The sequence below is a fragment of the Tachysurus vachellii genome, chromosome 22 (assembly GCF_030014155.1).
Source record: "Tachysurus vachellii isolate PV-2020 chromosome 22, HZAU_Pvac_v1, whole genome shotgun sequence".
Taxonomy (NCBI): Eukaryota; Metazoa; Chordata; class Actinopteri; order Siluriformes; family Bagridae; genus Tachysurus; species Tachysurus vachellii.
This window is the reverse complement of record NC_083481.1, coordinates 2,986,550-3,004,834: the sequence shown is the minus strand read 5'-3', so window position 1 is coordinate 3,004,834 and position 18,285 is coordinate 2,986,550. Positions and strand designations below refer to the sequence as shown.

General features: G+C 39.7%; 1 protein-coding gene across 2 annotated transcripts in view; it reads left to right on the top strand.

Annotated features, from left to right (window-relative positions):
- The first annotated feature begins 605 nt into the window (after positions 1-605).
- cdk18 (cyclin dependent kinase 18) overlaps positions 606-18,285 on the top strand; it is a 69,898-nt gene continuing 52,218 nt past the window's right edge. The window contains exon 1 of one of the 2 annotated variants that reach the window (XM_060857795.1): positions 606-911. The gene's annotated coding sequence lies outside the window, so the exon portion shown is untranslated. The remainder of the gene's footprint in view (positions 912-18,285) is intronic. The other variant, XM_060857794.1, reaches the window with a different exon arrangement.

Sequence of the window (18,285 nt, the reverse complement as noted above, 5' to 3'; positions counted from 1 at the left end):
ACTGACGTCTTCCCTAAACGTTAAATAAACATCTCCTTACGGAAACCTTCACCGTATCTGTGATTACACGCCTTGCTAAATCTGTTTCCCGCCATAGGAGTCCCTCTGTGTATGAGCTGTTACTATAGCAACCGTACCGTATCGGAGTAGAACGAGATGATTAATATAAACCTGGGGTTGGTAGCTGCACTGCTATCAGAACCTGTTAGAGAAAATCAAGAATAGGGCATTCAGCAGAAATGTTATTATATAACTGCTGTCTGAGGAGTGTGTGTGAGTGTGTGTGAGAGAGTGTGTGTGTGTGTGGAGCCCACAACAGTCAGTACAGGCTCCAGTGGCCATGTTTGCTATTTAGAGAAGCCACAGCCACCATGCACACATACACACACACACACACTTCACATATACATACATAACCATATTGCATTAGCCCCATGTGAGAGGATCACAGGCTCACGCTATTGGTCGTTGCCATAACAATAGGGGCGGGGAGGCAAGCGGAGGTGGAGACTGAGTCTGATTATAAAATCCTTCACAGAGACACATTTGCTTCCTGTATTTTTTCTTTCATATTTTCAGTTGTTGCTGGTTTTTTTTTGCTTTCCTCTCTCTCTCTCTCTCTCTCTCTCTCTCTCTCTCTGTGGTGGGGGGGAGGGAAGGAGGGCCTCGTATGAAAAGCAGCAGAAGAGAAGGCAGTGCAGGAGCAGCCTGTGGAGACAGGGGACAGACTCTGAGTGTGTGTGTGTCCACCTCCAACACTCTCACACATACGCACACACATATCCCCCAGTTGTGGATTTATTAGTGTTGCCAAAGAAGCTGGAGGGCCTGGTGTCGTCCTCGTCCTCGTCCTCAGCAGCAGCAGCAGCAGCAGCAGCATCAGGGACACACAACGCTCCTCGTCCTCTCCTGTAAGTATAAACTGCAGTGCCACAAACATACGAGCTCTGATTCGGAAACAGGAACTTGTTGCTTTGATTTTTCAGGCTAGTCACGCTCCAGAGTGCCAGGCTGGAAGAGGTCACAGAGTGTGTGTGTGTGTGTGTGTGTGTGTGTGGGTGTGTTGATCTGTAGATCATTGACTAATTCATTCATCTGTTGAGGTGTTAATATGCTTTACGATGCATCAGGATGCAAAACGAATGCTTTATTTAAAAAAAAACTTTGCTACTTGTTTATTTTCTTGCTCTCACACACCACATCAATGTTGCATTTTAAAACCACACACACACACACACACACACACACACACACACACACACACACACACACACACACACACACAGTTGTAGAGATGACTGGTTCTCCCAGAGGGAATTATTGTGTTTAGTTACAGACCTGTTGTTGTTATCATGACCAGTTAATGTTATTATCCAAGTTATTACTTTTTATTTGTTACTCTTCAAGTTTGTTCTGTTGAAGTTGAATCCAAACCCAACTGAAAAACCTAGAAATAATGTTCATGTGGAGTATATTGTCTTCTCTCTATTGTGTAGCTGGAAAATACTGGAATAATTAGGGTTTTTATTTAATAAAATAAATAATAATAATAAAATTCTAACTGAAAAAAGGTGAAATAGTATCATGTATATTTGAATAATAAACCAAATATTTGCATAATATTTGAATATTTAAATAGAGGGCTGTGACTATTATTATTATTATTATTATTATTATTATTATTATTATTATTATTATTATTATGCTTGAAACATTTGAAAGCCCATTCTATAGAATACAATATATATGAGAAAAATTTAAGTCAAGTCAAACTCAAGTCAAACTGCAAACAAACAAACAAACAAACAAACAAACAAGCAAACAAACAAGTCACTCATCAGGATATGACACCATCTCTGAATTTTTTTTTTTTTTCTCTTTTTAACTTTAACTCACACACCACATCAATGTTGCATTTTAAAGCCACACACACACACACACACACACACACACAGTATAAACACACACACACTTACTGTCTTATTGTCTTTACAAGGACCTTCTGCTGACCTCAAGAACTAAAATGAAACCTTTCACATCTTTCACTTCATTTTGTTGTTTTTGTTTGTTTGTTTGTTTGTTTCTTGATTCTTTTGTTTTTCTTAAGTTGAAAAAAAAATATTTTCCTCATGAACACAAGCTTAGTGTCAGGTACAAAGTAAATCAGATATTCAGGTTCCTTTTCCTTTTTCTGTTTAATGAGGTCCCCAGTAAGAGATAAATACCTTTCTCCATACACACACATCATGTTAACGTGATGTAAATCCGGTCGAATAGGATTACAATAACACCATGCTTAAAAAAGGATATTCACACTGCTATGTTGACATGCTATGCTATGCCGCTTCGACAGCTAGCTAGCCGGTTCTCATAGTGCTGACCTACGCACCAAACTTCTCACGACTCACAAGAAGAGTCAGAAATAAAGAGCTAAAAATTTCAGTAATAAAAGCAGGACTTGTGGAAAAACGCAGTTCGGTCTTACTCAAGCGAAAGCATAAAGATAATGTTAACACGTCGAAAAGTAACTTCTCTTAAACAAGCATTAAAACGTAAAACAAAAATGTTTTGACTTGGCAGCGTAGGTGATGAGTTGCTACAATTCTTGATTGTTACGTGTATTAAAGTGAAATGTAAATAAAATCCAAACGAAATCCACCATTTCTGTTAATTAGCATAAAGCCGTTAGCCGCTTGGGAGAATGATAACTTCGAAGGTCGAAATAAAAATCAAATAAGTTAAATTATTCATTAAGTATCCAACGACACTCAAGTAGACCTGGTTAGAAAAACTATAAAATATCGATATAGTGATAATCACAGTAGAAATTAATATATTATATAACGACAATATCGTGACGTGATCTTTTAGTAAAATCGAATTCTACCTTAAATAACACCTAAAGTGTGCACTTACTCATGTACAGCCCTCAGCTCCTGAACTGTTCCGTCGCTCCAGGAGTTGTTTGTCATTTTTTTATGACCAAAAACGCTCGATTTTGCAGCTTTTTTCAAATTTTTGATCTAATTTACTGTGTTTTTGGTGTTTTTTGTGCCTTTTTGTATTTTTTTTGTTTTGCTTTGTTTTGTTTTATATAAAACAACTTTGCTGAAATTTCCAGCACAGGATTAACATCTGTAACAACTTCCTATGATAGTCATTGTGATGATGTCACTCGATACGACGGAATAAATCTGTGGCCATGTCGAAAAAAACTTGTTTGCTTGATTTTGCGTTCATATCTGTGACGGGAAAACCGTAAAATCCGGAAAGAGGGAGTGAAGACATTTTTTTCTGTGAACTTTCCAATAAAATCTGTCGAATATTGAACCGATTCCTCTCGGCTGTAGTTATGTTTATATTCCGGCTCGTTCGCTGAATATTGCGAGAGCTGAAACGGCTCATTCTCGGCTCGAATGTTTGCTCTTAGCTTTGCTGTGACTCATAATAATTCACCTTGGCGTCTGAGTTAGTGCCTCTCGAGAAGGTGATTGCTGATAATTGCCCAGTTGAGTTTCACTGAACGGAGACAAATAAGAGGCATTATTGCTTATTGGAGTCAAATTAGAGTGGGAGAAATTACCTCTGAGAGATGAAATGGGCAAATAAGAAAGGAGGAAAAAAAAAAGAAAAAGAGACCATGGCTTCTGAGGGTGAGCTCCAGAGTCGATTATTGAGATCGGGTCTGGAAAAACACGACCCTGTGAAGAGACAGAGATCTTAAATATTGCAGTAAGAACAGAGAGAGAGTCAGAAAAGGATGCAATATTGAAGAAAGTTACCGCCTCTGGAGCCAAATCAGCCCAATATCAGAAAAGCAATAACAGACACCGTCTGGGTTCTGGAGCGACGGGGGAGTAATGAGGAATATTTCCCTAAAAATGTCTATTTTCTTAAACATTTACCAGAGATCCATTGTCTTGTGTGCAAATGTTTGTACCCCCTTTCAGGACAGAATCTAATTTGCACTAAAAGGTTTTTTTTTTTCCCAACAACCCATTGGACACCTTTTAACGCTAACCTAACACAACTTTTTATTCTTTTACCCAAAAAGTAAATTTGGACCACAGTCAATCATATTACCTTGAAATTTATATTCGACGATTCGATCAACCTCGATGATTGATTTTACATGATTGAATTTAATATCCGGGGGCACGGTGGCTTAGTGGTTAGCACGTTCGTCTCACACCTCCAGGGTTGGGGGTTCGATTCCCGCCTCCGCCTTGTGTGTGTGGAGTTTGCATGTTCTCCCCGTGCCTCGGGGGTTTCCTCCGGGTACTCCGGTTTCTTCCCCCGGTCCAAAGACATGCATGGTAGGTTGATTGGCATCTCTGGAAAATTGTCCGTAGTGTGTGATTGCGTGAGTGAATGAAATTGTGTGTGTGTGTGTGCCCTGTGATGGGTTGGCACTCCGTCCAGGGTGTATCCTGCCTTGATGCAGGATGATGCCTGAGATAGGCACAGGCTCCTCGTAACCAGAGGTAGTTCAGATAAGCGGTAGAAAATGAATGAATGAATGAATGAATTTAATAGCCATAATCCCACCGATAGCAGTTGACAGTCATCGAAATCTTCATTGTGTGATTTAAAAAAAAACAAAAAAACAATACAGTCAGGGATATTTCTAGATATCATGGATTAAGGATTGATTTTCTTTACTATTACAAGTGAAAAACGTTCTAAACAGTAAGATATTCACAGTGAGAGAAAATGAAAGTCTCCTTTCTTGAATGTGATATAAATATCCTCTAATAACTTCCTGACTCTAATAATGCCTTGAATGGCTTCATCAAAAACTTCCTCTCTCCTTGACATTTCTAATAGCTTCCTCTGAAATATTTTTTTTTTTTTTTTTTTTTTTTTTTTTTTTTTTTTTTTAGATCCGCTCTGGAGGCTCAGGAGCTCGTGATATATGAAAAGAAATAAAACGTGGCTCGAAAAGCTCTGACTGATGTTGACATGTTTTGGTTCTGATCTTGTTGCCAGATTCGGTACGTTTGTGTACATTTTCTTCTTTAATTGTGGTCAAATTGCCAACACCGTCACACCACAGGTACTGTACCAAGTGTGAGAGCCAAGCTTCTAATGAGACACGTGAAGCCGAAGTGAACTGCTGGAACCTACAGTATGGGGAAAAAAAAGCACTCGGCCCTCTTAAGCCCTATTCGGACGGGATTAGTTTTACGTGGGGACGTGGAGTAATGCAATTTTACCTCAGGACGTCTGTAATATAAATTGGCCAATTCGCACGGGACAAGACATCTCAGTAAAGCTAGCAGAAGTGGGAGGGGTAACTCGCTTTACGCACCACAGTAACCTCCTTGTCGTCATGTGCGTATGACGTTGCTTCCTGTTATCACGTGCGCAGACAACATGGAGCCTCCATGCTTGCAAAACGCGCCAAAAACTACTTTTAAACAGGAAATGACGGAATTTTACCGTACATATTTACAGCGGGTCTATTCGGACGGGATTAGTATTACCTGAGGTCATTTTTACGGACCTTTTTACAGAAGGTAAAAGTCGCCGTAATCTTTACTGACATTGTCCATAATGATTACCAAGATGGCACATTTGAACGGGACTAAAATCACTGAGAAGCTCTGGTAATAATTACTTTACCCCCACGTCCCCACGTAAAACTAATCCCGTCCGAATACGGCTTTACACATACATTCAATGACTGACAGGTGAGAGAAAGAGTAAGCCCCTCCCACCCATAGTGCACTGCCAATTTAGCTCACTTGGTCTGTGAGGTGTTTTTTTATTTTAGTCAGACATGGAAATAAGGTCACGTTAAGCTAACATGGTGATCATTGGATTTGCAGGTCAGCGGTGCAGATTGCCTCTCAGCGCGTCCTCTTCACTCTCCATGTTTTGTTAATGCTGCTGTTCACGGTCCTGTGAGCTAATGGCCCCTTTTTACCATGTGCACAATGCCCAGGACTCACCACTATTATCAGCTCTGATTGACATTCAATACAAACCCACAGCATGTTTGGTTTGTACAGGTGTACTCGTCTAATGCTGCGTGTGTGTGTGTGTGTGTGTGTGCTCAGATTTGGAGAAGTGTATTTAGTTAAACATGGTGCTGATGACATAAATCGTTGCTAGTCTGTGAATGGATGATGGATTAAAAAAAGCAGGAGAATGTTTGCAGCTTTCATTCCAGGATGTAGAGCATTTTATTGTCCAATAAATTATACACGGGTCGATAAAACATCCATTCGTTCGAATGCCTTAACATTTCCATGGCAACGGCTCATTTACAGGGACTTGTACAGTGAACTTCTTTTAAGTGTATTGTTGAATATTTGTGAAATTGCAATGTTTTCTGTAAGGAGATGTTTGTTTGACGTTTATGGAAGGAGTCTCCAGCGTCAGTCCGAAAGTAAAGCTCCAACTCTATCCGAGTTTATCGAGTAACTTCACAAACGTTTGTGTCATTAAGTGTTACGATAAACGGATAAAAAGTACCTTCAAGAAATACACACGTTTACTGAAGAAAATATACAAAATCATTTCTATCCTTTTTTTATTATTGAAATTTGTCCGTATTTCAGTCTTTTATATCAGTTAATAAAAACGAATGTATTAAGTAATCGTTTAACAACTTCATATATTTGAGCATCTGATCAATGTATTGGTTGTAAAGAAATTTAGAAAGCATCCTCTAATCGAATCAAATCTTACAAATCTATGATCGAGAGCAAACACAGAAATTTAAATGGACCAGGAGGGAAATAAACCGCTGGTAAATCACAAGTGTTACACAATCATGACTGAAGTGGAGGGAAAATCAGGACAGGGATGAATAGTCATGGGATCACATAACTCTTTATTCATATACAGGACTTACAGATTACGGGACTGGGTGGGATTTCTGACACATGAGAGTAAAATATGAGCTGAAATAGAACTGTATATTTGGGGGGGGGGTGTTAATTGTATTGAGATGACAGCAAAAGATTGAAAGTTGATAGAAATGTTAAAGAGCTTCTGAGAGCTTTATAACTAAACGTTTCTCGATCTGCAGATTCCTTGCTAACGTTAATGATCTAATGCTCTCATAGGATTTTTCTCAGAGCTAGGGGACAAATACAGCGAAGAGGAGCGCGTTCTTTTTGCTTGTTTAGCCGGGAAGATTTTATGACGTGCGGTGAGTCAGGCGTGAAGATATTAAACATACACAAGCTGGTGATATTTCTGGACTTTTTAGGTGGCAACTGTACACAGAGATGATTGTGTTATTGAGATACTTTGATTTGAAAGGCATAACGTTTATTTTTTTTTAATTCAGTTATTATTTATCACAGCTGTGCATCGATGGAGGTAAATAATTCATAAAATAATCCAAAACTCGTGTTAGTCTGATTTTAGAGCAGGCACATGTACCAAATCTGGACCATGCAAATCTGGATGAATTTATATACATGTTGAATTCTCTAATTTGATTGGCTAAAACATGCGTGTGACTGGTTCACTCTGCAACATGAAGGCAGTGGTTCGTGGTTTTACGAGTTCTGTAGTCGTAAATACGACGTCCGGTGCGTTCGAGTCACTTCCGTTGAAGCGAGATGGACCTGAAGCTTAATTAACTACAAAAAACTACAGCAACCTTTTTTAACCTGTATGAGAAAATGAAGAACAACAAACACATCAGGTGCCTTTAGCTTTTTTAAATGTTTTTAATTAATTCATGAAGCCGCTATAAACGTGATTGTTACACATTGCATTGTAATCAAACGTTTTCTCTCATTTTAGTGCTTATTGTAAATCTTACCCGGGTTGCTTGTATTTCAATAATTGCCATCATAAACCAAACATTTAATAAGTTGGAATAACTCAAATCAGATTTTAAAATGAGTAAACATTCGAATAATTATACTGTTAAAATCTAAAATTCACACGCCCCCCTATGACAGACATGCCCCCAACTCGTAAACTCTGAGCCTGGAGAAACTCTGACCACTTTGTGGTGAAGTTCTTGTGCGTTCGACTCGTAAATATGATCTGACATAATATTTGTCAGATCTTGTCATAACATTTTATTCTTCCCCAAGTCACACCTCTCTTCAAGGTTTTTTAGTTTTCACTAAAAACTCGTAAATACGAACTTCCTGATATGATGTTTACTGAAAACTTCCTTTCAATTCAGTCTGTTGTTATTTTTGACTCTCTCACTAGGCCTGGGTTAAATGAGTACTGGAAAAAACTGGTACCAGAACTGCACACCAGTCAATACACCATCTTCAAACCTGGCTTTGGCTAGCCTTTTTTATTTATTTATTTATTTATTTTAATTTATTTTATTTTATTGAATTTTATTATTATTTTTGGCATCTCTGGAAAATTGTCCGTAGTGTGTGATTGCGTGCGTGAATGAGTGTGTGTGTGTGTGTGCCCTGCGATGGGTTGGCACTCTGTCCAGGGTGTATCCTGCCTTGATGCCCAATGACGTCTGAGATAGGCACAGGCTCCCCGTGACCTGAGGTAGTTCAGATAAGCGGTAGAAGATGAATTATTATTTTTCAAATCAGGCCTTATTTATTCAGTAATTAGTTCAGTAAACATTTTCTAGATTTAGTGGCATTCTGTAAAAATAAAAAAATAATAAAAATTAAATAATTGTTTTCTAGCTAGTTAATCTAATGAGTTTGTCTTGGATAAGTTACTTCATCTGTCAGATTTTCGATACTGATGCTGTTTGAAAGACAAAAAGATGGACAGAATTTTTAAACAGGTGAGAAAGATACCTGTTTAAATGTGACACAAGGAATTTGCTTGATTTTGCTTTTAATTGGCTAACAAACTGAACAAGCAGCTTATCAAACAGGATAGATAGCACTAACTGGTTAGCAGCATATAAGGTACTCAAAATACATCACTGTCAAATTCTAAAGGTTAGAGAATTAATCTTAGTCTTACCTAGCAGGCAAAACCGCTAACATCTTGGTAACCTGCAAAGCTAAAAAATATTTTTAAAGGTTTAAAACTAGCAGCGTGGGTTCTGTTTTTAGCATTAGCATTAATGATCATTGTTTGTTATGTTAGCATTGCTGATCGTGGTGTATTAGGTTAGCATTAATGATCATTGTTTATTATGTTAGCATTGCTGATCGTGGTGTATTAGGTTAGCATTAATGATCATTGTTTATTATGTTAGCATTGGTGATCATGGTGTATTAGGTTAGCATTAATGATCATTGCTGATCGTGGTGTATTAGGGTTAGCATTAATGATCATTGTTTGTTATGTTAGCATTGCTGATCATGGTGTATTAGGTTAGCATTAATGATCATTGTTTTATGTTAGCATTGCTGATCGTGGTGTATTAGGTTAGCATTAATGATCATTGCTGATCGTGGTGTATTAGGTTAGCATTAATGATATTTGTTTGTTATGTTAGCATTGCTGATCATGGTGTATTAGGTTAGCATTAATGATCATTGTTTATTTTTAGCATTGCTGATCATGGTGTATTAGGTTAGCATTAATGATCATTGTTTTATGTTAGCATTGCTGATCATTGTGTATTCGGTTAGCATTAATGATTATTGTATATTATTTTAGCCAGAGTGATCCTAAATTCCACATGGAGCATTAACATTTCAGTTTAACAACATCATGTCCTGCAGAATAAATTCATTTATTTATAGATTTATTTTTTATAGAAGTAAAAGTAAGGGTATCACAATGCATTTCTAGATTTTTGGTCCAGTCACATTTTTAAAAATGTCTCTGTTTGTCTACAATCTAGTCAAGCAAGTATATTTAAACAAGGACTGAACTGTGAATCAGTGTAGAGGGCATGAGTCATCTAAAAGTCTATAATGATTCATCCTAAAGCCACCTCGTCTCTTTATTTGAATCTGGGATCAGTTTCTATTACACACCACACACCAGAGGCTCAGAGAACTGTTTCCAGATCAGCTGTGCTGGGCCGTCAGGACGTCAGGGAGAATGTGTGTTAATAGTCACACCCAAGTGCAAACAGAGCTGTACACGGCGCGCCGGAGCTGCTCGTTAAACTGTCAACACCGATGTGTTTCACTAAATCATATCTCGTTGAGGCCATTTATAGGTCGTAAAATCTGTACACTGCTGCTGTCAGCGGGAGACCTGAGCTTTCAGCCGCCTCCACGCTTGCTGCTTTATGGCTGCCGTCTAATATGTGATGGTTCTGATTTACACCACAGTGCTTGCTGAATTCTGCATCCTGATTGGTCAGAAGGTCTTGATTATTTTCCTGTCAGCTGCAAATCCCTGGTTGGTTTCTATTAATGTGCTTGTTTGTGTCTCATTAAAAGGTCTAATAAATGTGTGTAATCATTTTTTCAAGGAGTCCCCGGAGCCAGCCCTTAGTGGTAGCTTAGTGGCTAAGGTGTTGGACTAGTAATCTGAAGATCGGAAGATCACTACTCCAATTTTGAATCCCAGGTCCATGAAACTGCCACTGCCGGGCCCCTGAGCAAGGCCCTAAACCCTCAGCTGCTCAGTTGTATAACATGAGATACAAATGTAAGTTGTTCTGGATAAGGGCATCTGCCAAAATGCTATAAATTAAAAAAAAAAGTTTATGTCTCCAGATTCTAACTAGTTAAGTTTGACTCATAAGATTTATAGAAGATTTACCAGGTAAAAATATTTTAATCTATTAATCCTATTAGATTGTTGTTGTTGGGTTTTTTTTGTAGGTTGTTATATTTTTCCATTTACTTTCTTCGCTATTGTTTATTATTTACTCAAGCTGTTCCCAGAAACAATGAAATCTCCTGATGCTAATGACGCGAGCTCTGTTTTTAGTAAATAGCCTCCATTCACTTTCCACCTGTCCTGACAAATCCAGCGTGAAAGTCAGAAAACCTTTTCTAAAGCACGGCCAGTTACAGCAGCGAAACCGGATTACATCAAGTAAACTAACCGCATGACACTTTAACAAGTTGTAATCTTTGTTAGGATGGTTAGATTAGCTTAACATCAGAGTTGTGTTTTGCTTTAAACACTGAAGTCGTTGTTTAATAACGATACACGAGGCAGACTGTTTGTACACAGAGAGCTTGTTGTTGGAGTGAGAGACGTCCCTGCCTCAAGTCATTGTGACGCTCAGGACGAACAGAGGGGGAAGGGATGAAACCAACGTTTAACGCTGGACCTGTAATAATATAAAGAAAAATAACACTTGAGGAAGAACTTGACACGACACCATGAGTCATGTCCGGCTTTACAGATAAATATTTCACCTTCATGTCTGTTGCAGAAATGTGACAGCAATGACAGAGCACCAAATCTGTCGCAGAGTTTCAGATATTTACATTTACAGAATTTTATCAGACGCCCTCATACAGAGCGACTTACATTTTTATACAACTGAACAATTGAGGGTTAAGGGCCTTGCTCAGGGGCCCAGTAGTGGCAGCTTAGTGGACGTAGGAATCGAACTCACAACCTTCCGATTGGTAGCCCAACACGTTAACCACTAGGCTACCACATCCCCCATATTTAATGGCCGGGTTTTCAGTTAGTTTGCCACACAGCAAGCTTTATCCAACCTATAAAAATCAAATTAGTTCTTGGTGTGTTTATTCCTACCCAGAAAATCACCTTCTCATAGCATAGCGTTATGCTAAAATGTTCTCATCCGACATCAACATAAAATATCCATAAACATATAGCATCGGGGTTCGAACAACAACCTAGGATCTAGAGGTAGAAAGACCGACATGCTACGCTACATAACGAGTGATGTGCAGGATGCGACTTAAACGCACGTGCTCGTCAACCGGAACGTGACGCCGGTGCAGCCAACATCCGTGTGATCCGTTGAAGCGTAGTGCCTGATGGGAAATGTAGTCATGCGCCGTACCCATGACAACTACTGGAACAGGGGCAGCTGTGACCCCATGGCGCCGTGACACTTTAATCTTTCTACATGTTTTATATTGGACACATGACAAAACAGAACCAAAATAACTTGCCCATTATAGGCAGAAGGGGAAAATTACACACCACAACAGACTCTGTCCCTTATCCCGCAGAGACAGATGAATATTTCACGTGTTTATTCACGTCCTCCGCATGTAGCAATAATGGCGACAGAAATGACAAATAACCTTCTCACGCCGTCATCCATAACCGGGGCGTAATATTAAGCCGTTTCTGCGTTCGCATGCCTCGTTTGTCTTAGTTTAGTGGCCGGGATTAGTGTCTGACAGGCGGGAATATTGCCTTGAGGGAACACTCCAGGGACAACGAGCGTCCGTCTCTGACCGAGACATATTCATTTTCCAGCTACTACACTTTCACGGTATTGAGACCTGGGTCAGCTCTTGTGCTATCACACAGAGTGAAAACGCCACCTGAGGCTTTGCTAATGTGTCTAAAAATAGGCATCGTTAGCTGCCTCACACAAACACACACACACACACACACACTAGGGGAGTATTTTATTTATTAGATCTTGCATTTTTTGTTTGTGTTTGTGTGGCAAAGATGAGAAGACAACATGAGTATTATCAGACGCCACCTCTGTTTATTGGGACGTGTTTTATGTGTAGGTGCGTTTATTAGCTTTGTACGAGTTTTAGCAGCTTTAGTCTGTCAAACCTTTTCAGAAGTAGATGAAGCTTGAAATGCTGCATCAATTGTAGTGTAGTCATGGCTGTCCAGAGCGCTCGTAGAAGTGCTGGTACATTTGAGGAAGTTCACACTCACATTGCACAATGAGACCATTTAAAAGGAAGAACGGTGGCTCTGAGAAACGTACCCATGGTGACTATCAAATCAGAATTAGCCAGAAAAACCCACATAATTAGATCCAGAAACACCAGAAAAGTTCCAAATTTCTAAAGAGAAAAACAAATCAGGTGAGGAGTTTCAGCTGAAGGGTTTTGGTTTAAGTCATTATGTAAAGATAATAAAATAATTATAAAAAGAATAAAAGGACAATGTTTTTAAGGCTAGGATTCTCAAGGTTGTTGGGATTCTCATAACCAGTGCTGATTGTAATAAACCTTTTATTTGCATTTGTCCAGTCTGTATAATTCCTGCTCGACTGAGCTGGTCAGGTCAGTGTGGAGATGGAGTCAGATAGAGAAGATCCTTAGAAGGTCATCACTGGATTCATTTTTTTTCTACAACACCCACACACACCCACACCCACACCCACACCCCCACACACACATAATCCACGTTTAATCAAACACATCACATCGCTGGGAAAAGGGTGAAGCAGGGGAGATGAACGACATGAAGCAGAAAGTAATCGGCAGAGCTGTAGGTCTTTAACACACAGCTCACCTACTGCTACAGTCTGAAGATCGATCCTGGAAAAGTTGCATGAAGAAGGAAAAAGAGAAATGACGTTTATTTCACACTGACAGGCACCAGAAGACTCACCAGACAACAAAGAAACTAGTTAAAGAAACTAAACCTGTTGTTTATTTACTAATTTACCTGGTAAACATGCAACATATTTATATAGTCTTAGCTAGTACTGTGAAACTGGCGAGACTAGCTTGGTGTAGATTTCTTCTTCTTCTTCTTCTTCTTCTTCTTCTTCTTATTATTATTATTATTATTATCTATACATCAGTTATAAAGGTGGAATAAAAGCAAAACTTTCAACTTTTATTATAAAACATTAATCTAATAATTAATAATATATTCAGATATATTAAAACATATTTATATCTTGAACAAAAGTCATAAGAAACGTGATATTTGATATTTTAAAATAATGGCATATCTTGAGCTTTATTACACAGTAAACTGTTTTTCCTCTCTACACTCACTCTCACTCATCTTCTACCTCTTATCCAAACTACCTCGGGTCACGGGGAGCCTGTGCCTATCTCGGGTGTCATCGGGCATCAAGGCAGGATACACCCTGGACGGAGTGCCAACCCATCACAGGGCACACACACACTCTCTCATTCACTCATGCAATCACACACTATGCACAATTTTACAGAGATGCCAATCAACCTACCATGCATGTCTTTGGACCGAGGGAGGAAACTGGAGTACCCGGAGGAAACCCCTGAGGCACGGGGAGAACATGCAAACTCCACACACACAAGGCGGAGGTGGGAATCGAACCCCCAACCCTGGAGGTGTGAGGCGAACGTGCTACCCACCAAGCCACCATGCACCCCGTTCTTCTCTACAGTCACAGAAAACCTCTGGATATTTTGCAAAGCATTCACACTGGAGACTCCTTCCATTAATCTTATCCCCTGGGTCCTAGTGCACCCCATGTAAAGGGAATCCTGGGTTTATATAGTTAGAGGTTTCACACTGCACCTATTTCCCCCGGGGCTGAATCCTGGCTCATCATAATCTGAGTTTCCACACTGTATATTTCTAAATCCGGAATCTTCTAATTTGCATATACTGTATATGTATCCAACATGAACGACCCTGATTGGACAAATCCAGGGCACGGTCACTTTAAATAATGGCTTTCACATCAGTGAGGATAAAAAGTTCAGCTCTGTGCTTCTGCACCTGAGCAGTTTTGTTATCTTTCTCATCTTTTTCCTCTTATTAAGTTTGTCGTGATTCGACGAGCCATTTGTTCATTAATATCCAGATTTCACTTCAATTATTCAGTGTGACGTATTTCTCCCTCGCTACAGCGCAAACTTCTGTGATGTTCAGCATTTTGCTGCCTGACTTTATTAATCTAGCGAGACGTTTTTTTGTTTCGTGTTGCTCCCTCCAGGATTTCACATGCTGCTCAGTTCCTGATTGGGTGTCTGTTGCTAAGCGACAAGCCGTAACGTTCTAACACCACCATGGTTTCACGCTGTACACATTTGGCACCGCGATGTTGTGTGAACACGACAGTTATTAGCTTCGGCGCAGAGATCCGTAACCCCGGGAAAAAAGCTGTGTTTTATAACCTTGTTCCTAAATGCCACGTGCGAAGCGTTCCTCTACCCCAGGGGTAGACAAGAAACGGGGTTTAGAACGTTAATACCCCGGGATTTAGAAAAGTTCCACCATATGAACAGGTTATATAATAATCTATTCATTCAGAGCGTCTTCTAAACAAGTCCATAGTAAGGATAAGTTTGAGCTGAGCACTGAGAGTAGATGCTGGATATAGCGTACGGTTTATTACACACATCATGTGATGTTAGATTAGACTCAGAAGCCGTTCCTGATAGAAACCATGAGTCACTCTGACAGCTGGAGACTTTCCAGACATTGGGCCACAGCTGGCTTTGTGATATTCTAATACTGAGTAAACAAGAGCGGCGTTAGGACTGAGTCTGATTCATTATCCTGCGTACGGCCAGAGAGTGAAACAGTCTTTTAATCTTCATGTTGTAAGTGAAGGAAGGGCAGAGAGGCCGGGAGAAGGTGACTCTCGTACTCATTAATCTGTCTGGACCCCCGACTGCTCCCGTTTCTCAGCTCCGCATGGCTGCAGATAGCGAGAGAGATGCAAAAATAGAAAGATCTTTTCTTTTCAAGATTATTTTTTTTTACTTTTCGTTTAAATGAAAAGTTTAGAATGAATAAATATTTGAGACGACACTGATGTGATACCTGGGACGAGTAGCAGGGTGTCAGAGGGAAAAAAAAGAATTTAATCTGATACTGTAAAAATAAACAAGCAAACAAACAAACAAATAAATAAATAAGGAGGGCACGGTGGCTTAGTGGTTAGCACGTTCGCCTCACACCTCCAGGGTTGGGGGTTCGATTCCCGCCTCCACCTTGTGTGTGTGGAGTTTGCATGTTCTCCCCGTGCCTCGGGGGTTTCCTCCGGGTACTCCGGTTTCCTCCACCGGTCCAAAGACATGCATGGTAGGTTGATTGGCATCTCTGGAAAATTGTCCGTAGTGTGTGATTGCGTGAGTGAATGAGATTGTGTGTGTGCCCTGTGATGGGTTGGCACTCCGTCCAGGGTGTATCCTGCCTTGATGCCTGATGACGCCTGAGATTTTTGTTTGTTGAATATTTATTTATTTAATTATTTACTTACTTACCCAGAAAACCTCAGAATCGCTTCTGAAATTCCCACACTGCTCGTTTTTTAAAGCGAGGATCGTCCACGTCACGCCTCGGTACAGGCGAAAGCAGGCAGTGCTTCCTGATAGGCCTTAGGCCAGTTAACTCTCTTCTCCTTGCCAGCTTTGCTTGTTGAAAGAGCTGGAGGCCGAGACTCCGTCCCGCTGCTCGGTTTACTCGGTTTACTCGGCTCGTTTGCCAAGAGCAAGAATCCAGACTAAAAATTGGCTTTAAAAATGAATTTAAATTGTCGTATTCAAATGCTCGCATAATTACTGAATTCATCATGTGGTCAGAGCCTTACACTAAACCCATACTGACTTCACTTCATTGTAACCACATTATTTTTCACCGTGCAGTTTTTGCATGTTTTACTTCAGCTTTTTTTTTCCCCTTGTATTTTTTCCTCCACATGATTCATTTATTGGGGGGTCACGGTGGCTTAGTGGTTAGCACGTTCTCCTCACACCTCCAGGGTTGGGGGTTCGATTCCCGCCTCCGCCTTGTGTGTGTAGAGTTTGCATGTTCTCCCCGTGCCTCGGGGGTTTCCTCCGGGTACTCCGGTTTCCTCCCCCGGTCCAAAGACATGCATGGTAGGTTGATTGGCATCTCTGGAAAATTGTCCGTAGTGTGTGATTGTGTGAGTGAATGCGAGTGTGTGTGTGTGCCCTGTGATGGGTTGGCACTCCGTCCAGGGTGTATCCTGCCTTGATGCCCGATGACGCCTGAGATAGGCACAGGCTCCCCGTGACCTGAGGTAGTTCGGATAAGCGGTAGAAGATGAGTGAGTGAGTGAGTGAGTGAGAGAGAGTGATTCATTTACGTATTTACGTTATTTCCATGAGTGAATTTTTCATTATTTTGATAAAAAAAAAAAAAAATTGTGATTTATTTTCATGGAATTAATTTAATTTAATTTTTTTATTTATTTATTTTTTTTAATCATGATTCATATATTTTAACTGGATTTTCTTTTGTTTTTTCACAACTGACTTTTTACCCTATGTGATTCTTTTATTTTCATAGGGTTTCATTTTTTCACACACAGGACATGTTTTTTTGTCCTCCTCCATTATTCACACGTGTTTTCCCGAGTTTACGTATCTGCATTTTCACGTGTCGCGACACGTAATTTTCACATATGAACGGAAGTAAACTGGATCATAGATTATGTTGCTTTTTCTGCGCTACTTCATATATATCACTCGAAGGCAGTGGAAACTCTTGGACTGGCCAGGAGGTGCTTTCCTTCCTACATTTGTTAGTTTCTCTAATATCTTCTCTAGAGACGAGAGACAGACGAGTCCGTGACAAATACATCAAATTCCATGCACGTCTTTTCTTCAGGACGAATCACTTCGGTCCGTCCAACATCCACGGGAAGTAAATTATAGTCATTTCATAGAAAACATGGTACACAGTATCTGAGGCCTTTTCTATCTCAATCGAAATTGAAGTTATAGTTGAGTTTAATATCAAATGTTCGCTCGATTTCAGAAATATTGGCACCCTTGATGAAAACAATCAAAAATGTATATACCTACAGGCTATAGTAAAGTGCTGCTACGTGTTTGTGTGTGTGTGTGTCTGTGTCTGTGTGTGTGTGTTACCCTATGATGAATAACCAGGTTACAGCACTTACTGAAGAAGAACATAGAAAACCAAGCCTTTGGTCAATGTCCTTATTAAAGACTAGTAATTATTATATAAAATAAAATAAAAAATTGAATCAATTATTTTCTGTCTTAAAGTATTTGTTTGTTAGTTTGCTATGAGATATTTTTCCTATACTGTAAGTACACACACACACACACACACACACACACACACACACACACATATACACACACACATACAGTATATATATATATATATGATGACAAGTCCACTGAGATGCTCTTGGGCCTTGTAGACCTCAAGGAAGTTTTAATCAGCTTGAGCTTTGAAACATTCCTCACTGCAGCATGCGCCATGAATAAATAATGCCTTATTGTGCTGAATTATAATCTCGACATGATGCAGATACATGGCATGTTGTCAAATCTTATGATTTTTTTATTGATGTCAATTTTATTTTAATCACATCGATCAGCACTAAAATTTTGTTAACTGGCAGGCATAATTTTGCTTAATGTATGGGTGTAGGAACGCATGACGGTCACAAAAAGCAACAAAAAAAAGAGAGCAAGAAGCGAGGAACACGTCTCGTGTGGGGCGGCAGATAATATGCAGATAATCCGCATATACTCATAAAGACAA